This window comes from Cariama cristata, unplaced genomic scaffold (assembly GCF_000690535.1).
Source record: "Cariama cristata isolate BGI_N322 unplaced genomic scaffold, ASM69053v1 Scaffold42821, whole genome shotgun sequence".
In the NCBI taxonomy this organism is placed as follows: domain Eukaryota; kingdom Metazoa; phylum Chordata; class Aves; order Cariamiformes; family Cariamidae; genus Cariama; species Cariama cristata.
In genome coordinates, this window is record NW_009600630.1 from 1 (window position 1) to 5,485 (window position 5,485).

General features: G+C 49.2%; 1 pseudogene; it reads right to left on the reverse strand.

Annotated features, from left to right (window-relative positions):
* Window positions 1-899: 899 nt before the first annotated feature.
* On the reverse strand, window positions 900-1,919 carry LOC104154898 (annotated as a pseudogene).
* Between the last annotated feature and the right edge of the window lie 3,566 nt (window positions 1,920-5,485).

Sequence of the window (5,485 nt, forward strand, 5' to 3'; positions counted from 1 at the left end):
AGACTTGGGAGCTCGAGTAAATTCATATGTAGGTCCCTGCTGCCTTTTCTCCATAAAGCTCTGCCCAGCATTTTCCACCATGCACTCCCCCCCCCACCCTCCCCAGTGTCCCCAGTTTTAGGCATTTACATGTAGTCATTCAAAGCCCACCCCTGTTTATGCAACTCCACTTTGACAGCTATTTGCTACAGCTGGTCCTTCACAGGCAGCAAGCCATGCCAAAAAAAACCCAAAACCTCAGCAACATGTAACCTGCAATCCCATTCTTGCTTCAGCGAGGCTACTAGAAATGATATTACGACCCCCACCCCGGCCACCAACAGAAACATTTTCCTCTTCAGACATCCCCACTCAAGCTCTTGGGATGTCAGCCCCTGCAAAAAAATAAGGTTTACAGTACAGTTGTGTTTATATTGTTACAGGCACTTAAACAGGATTCTTTGGTCCTTCAAAGGAATTTAGCCACTCTGGCTTCTATCTTCAGAAACCACAAGTCTGCACACCCATAACACCTCCCGCACTAAAAAAAACAAAACCAAAACACCAATTCAGATCCGTTTCAGGGCAGTGCAGCTCTACCTTAGCGTAATTCTACAATCTCCCCTCACACACCCCCACCCTCCCCCATTGCCTCCAGAATTCAGTAAGCGATCGAGTCTTCCTGCAAACGTCCAAGTCATCTCGTTTCCAGAACACTGCCCTTCCCATCACAGTGTACAGCAGACAGGCCTCGTTCCAACAACCCCAGGAACAAGACACTTAAGCAAAGAGTCCAGGAAGTTTCCTTTTGTTGCAGTTCTAGGAAGGTTGTTTGTGGGTTTTTTCTTTTTTTTTGCCCCCCCACCCTCCCCAAGGCAAGGAAATACCTTGGAGGACAAACCCTGAAGTTTTGTCCTGGCTCAGTTACAGGGAAGCCATGTCGGGTAAGACTGATTGCAAGGCAGGAAGGGCTGCACGTGGGTGACGTAGTAGTTGAAGTTTATTTCACTGACATAAGGAGCTGGCTGGTAGTAGCAGGTAACGTTTGTGACCGTGGGGATGATGTTCTGCTCAGCCAGGACTCTCACAGCCAGCATGGCAATGAGGTTCAGGGTCTGCCTCCTTTCGTGTCCCATAAGGCAGACTGTGCTCTCATTGACCACCCTGTGGAGGGTCATCAAATAGTCATATCTTTTGCTCTCCATCCCCACAAAGTGGCTCTGAAGGTAGCACTCCAGCTTCCTCTGCTGCTCACCGATGTCAGAGAAGTCTATGAAAAACCTGGAACACATGTATCTCTGTAGTGCCTTCATATCCACTTCCGATTTGGGCTTAAATCCCCTCACCAAGAGGTTGCAGTATTTCAGAAGCCCCCCACCTCTGATCTCCTCTGGGTTCCTCGTGGCGATGACCCTGTTCCGGAGATGGTCCATTGCCTCCTCAAAGTCCCCGTACATGCTCTCCCCAGTGACCGTGGGGTGGAAGTTCTCAGCCATGGGGTTCTCTGAACACTCCCCAAACAGCAGAAGCGAATCCAGGATGATCTGGAAGGAGTCCACACTGAACTCGAACTGCCGTCTGAGAGAGTCCACGAATTTGAGCTCCACGTTCTTCCCGCTGTTGTTGGAGAGCGATATGAGGCTCCAGCGGTCCGTTTCATTGCACACCTTCACAAGCTTCTGCACATATGCCTCCTTCAGAGTCATGGGGGTGATCTTGTCTTTGTTGACACCTTCTGGGAGGAAGTCAAGAAGGCAGTCCATGACCACATCTTTAACAAGCTGGAAGACATCTTCGGTCTTCAGGTCTACACCAAAGATGAGATCTAGGTCTTTGTACCCCAAGCCACTGTCTTGATGTAGAACGTGACTAGCTGCTGAGCCATTCAACCTTACATTATGGACTGCGATCCCTTTCTTCTCCAGGCGACTACGGACAACCTGAGATATAAAGAGAGGCAGTGAGAAGCAAGAAAGCATTCTTGGAGCAGCCTGGTTACAGCGGCAGGATTCACTCCCTGCGCTTATATGGGTCACTCCATTGCAAGACAGTGAAATAAAAAGCTAATCCATTAGAAATAGGTCACTTTGGAAAGCATCCAGAGTCTCGCCAGCAGCTGGAGACAGCTCTCCTTTCCTTATTCCCTTGCATGAGAGGGCTCTTACTGCACATGACCAGCTGTTTCTGCTTCCAGTACAGCTGTTTGCTCTGCACCCTTCCTTCCCCCCGCAAAAGCAGAAAGGGTTATCTGAACCCATTCTTCGGGGTGGTCTCTGCCCACTTCATCCCCCCATGGTCGCAGCCAGCCTTTCCAGCCACCAAGCCAAGACCAGCCGATCCCAAAAGGACCCCAAATACAAGGCAGCAGCACAGTCTGCAGCCGTCCCCGTTGATTTAATCAGGGTGGCTCACTCCTTTTCACCATCCCCTTTGCCTGTCAAGATTCATTAAAGGCAAATCCAGATGTCAGAACGGCTCAAAAGCCCCAGCCAGGCGTATGCAAGTTCATGTCCTAACTAGTAAGTGTATCCTAACAATTTCCAGTGTGTCAGAGCTTCGTGCTGAACTTGGCATGCTATCAAGCGCAAGAGGCAGCTTTCATCTTACGGGTGTTACTCCAGTGATTTTAATGCTGCCTGCTCAGTCCTGGCACACCCACCGCTACCTCCAAAGCTTTGTTCATTTAGAGTGAAGCTGAATCACTTGCCCGATTACTTAACACGCAGGAGGCTGAAATAACCCCAAGACCATAAAATAAACTATCTGGACACCAGCTTATAATTTGAGTTTAACTGAGCTCAAAGATCCCAGGAAGATTAACTCCACAACTTCCACCAGAAGCTCTTCCCACCTCTCATCCTGCTTTCATGTTTCTCTCCAGCAATTACCCCCTGCCCTGGGAGTCCCAGCTAGCCAGCCTGCTCACCCAGTGCTTGAAACAAGGCTAGAGCTTGAAAAGAGCCAAAGCTTGGGACATAAATGGACAAATTATCTCACTAGAAGCCAGTCTGTCTGGGCTATTCAGCCCTGCAAGGCTGGCCTAGTTTGAGAGGCCCAACTAAAATTTGAAACTTTGAGACAGCCCCAGAGCAGACAGTTCTGGGGGACGGCAGAGCCTTGCAGCTCCAGTGAGTCTCAGCAGCTACAAAACTGCCCCTCCACGAGTTTTGTTTAGAAGAAACACATAAAAGGTAAAAGACCGCAGTATGGAATCCTCAACACACAGACCTCTTGGTCACCAAGCTAAGAGGTCACCCCAGCACGCTTCTGCTGGCCCGAGGTGCCCTGGCAAACATTAGGTATCTTGGTACAAACAGATGAATGTTTTTAAAACTTGGAGTTTGTTAAATCTCATGATGTAGCTTCTCTGCTGGCGTTTCCCCTATTACTCCCTGCCATGAGCCACTGCTGCTCAGGCTAGAAATGTGCCCAGGCTCCTTGCCAACCGAATGGTGACAGTCACATGTCAGGCAACAGTTAACCAGTGAGCTATTCACCGTCGGAAGTCCCAAGTCCCCACCAGCACATCCAACCCAGCCATGAAAGCAGTTGTTTTCAAAGGCAGATAACCTGAAAACTGAATTTACTCCTAGAAGAGACAGGGAGTTATTCCTCCATATAGAACAAATATCACGCAGCCAATCCCGGAGCATTCCTGGTGTGCATTTGTTGCCAACTGATCAGTCACTGGAGTCGCTCACTCGAGGCACAGCTCCAGCACTACTTGTGGAGTTAAGAGTTTCATGCTATCAGGCTTAGAGAGACAAGATATAGGTCACAAAAGTGTTAGATGCAGAGCTAGGACCAGTGCTTGGAGAAGATTGCATTCCAGTTTAATGTCCTAGCCCCAAAGAACATCTGCTTAACCCCTTTCTGGGCACAGCTCAGGACTTGCCGCATTTCAGATCCATAAGCCTCAGCCTTACTGGACTTCCCCAGGTCTGCCCATGCCAGAGGTATTCAGAAAAGGGGGGGAAAAAATCCAACTGCTCAAGTCAGTTTTGTCCCAAATCACCCAAAACCCCCTCCAACCCGCAGAGCGTGAGGGAGCAGAGAGCCTCGCCGCTTCCCCGAGGACAGTGGGCTTCAGCCTGCCAAGCTTAACCCGAAGCACACCTCCGGTGGGTTCAGGTATGCCTTTTCCCCAGAGGGTTGGATATTTAGAGGGTTAGGCAGCTGCTGACCTGCTTCCCAAAACAGCACCTCACGTTCCGCGTAGTTCAGATAATTGACTCTGACAGCCAGGCAGGAGCAAACCCTGCCTGCATCCTGACCTGCCGCTTCCCACCTTCCACAACAACAAGAGCACGCAATAAATAACTGCCTTTTAGGTTACTTGTTTCAGATTAGTCAGCCCTAAATACAGGGTCTGCCAGCGCGGTTGGTCAGAATTACAGCCCTGAGTTATTTAGTCTTTGAAGTTGCTAGTGGCAACATCCTTTTCAGCAGCTCCGACACCAAATCGCTTCAGTTTTGTGGAAGCAAACAGCAATAACTGCTGGAACATTTGATGCTGCACCGCACCAGGCTTTTCCCAGCGCCGAGCTTCGCTGGCCTTGCACAACCCAAGGGCAGTGTCCTGACAGCAGCTCTCATCTGTCACTCGGTTTAAAGCTTTAGCAGCCAATATTTAGCACTTCTGACGCCAACAGATGCAGCAGGAACTCAAGGAATTTGAAATCAGCCGAAGCTTTCATACAGCAGAGCGTCTTTCAAATGTCACCTTTCCATTTTCCAGGCTTAAGTAGAAATATTTCTCAAGCAGCTGAGCCTTCAAAATCCGAGTGATTAGTTTATTGTGAAAGCCAGTTTGGTTTTAGCTTTGTGAATAGCCTTTTTAATTAGAAGCTAACATGCCCGATTTTACATTTGATGAGTCATTACTGAGGAATGAAGTTGCCTCCCAAACATGAATATGCATCAGCTTATTTGAACTACATTGTTAGTTTAATATTAAACACAGTTATTACTTTATGGTTAAACTAACAGGAACTCTTTAACAAGATGAAATCTTAAGCAGACTCTGGAGGATACCGCCAGTGTGACGAGAATCAAAGGACACTGACATTTGATCTAGCATTTAAACTACTAGCTGCCTCCCAACGCACAAGCCCAACATGTCCACCACCACGAAGCCATTTCATGGAAGCAGCTCCAAAAAGCCACTTTACCTCGGCCACCCACATTTCACAGCTCTGAGGGCACCAAACCAACTCAAAAGGAGGAGGAACATAGGATGGGAAGAAGCAAAGCCGGGATCCACGGCACAAGCTGCAGCAGCTCCAGCATGAATTTTAAATACGTGTGATATTTTGTGCCTGTGTGTCTAGAGAAGGCTTCTTCCAGGAGGGTACTTCCAGCTTTACACATTTCTGGCAGGACAGGAGGCATGCAGCTGGCACCCCCCCATACGCAGTAGGCACCCCCCGCCCCACCGAGACCTCCAGGACCGGAGAGTGGGGTCAACCGAGCCCCCAGCACCGCCGGGACGATGGGGCCCAGCTCC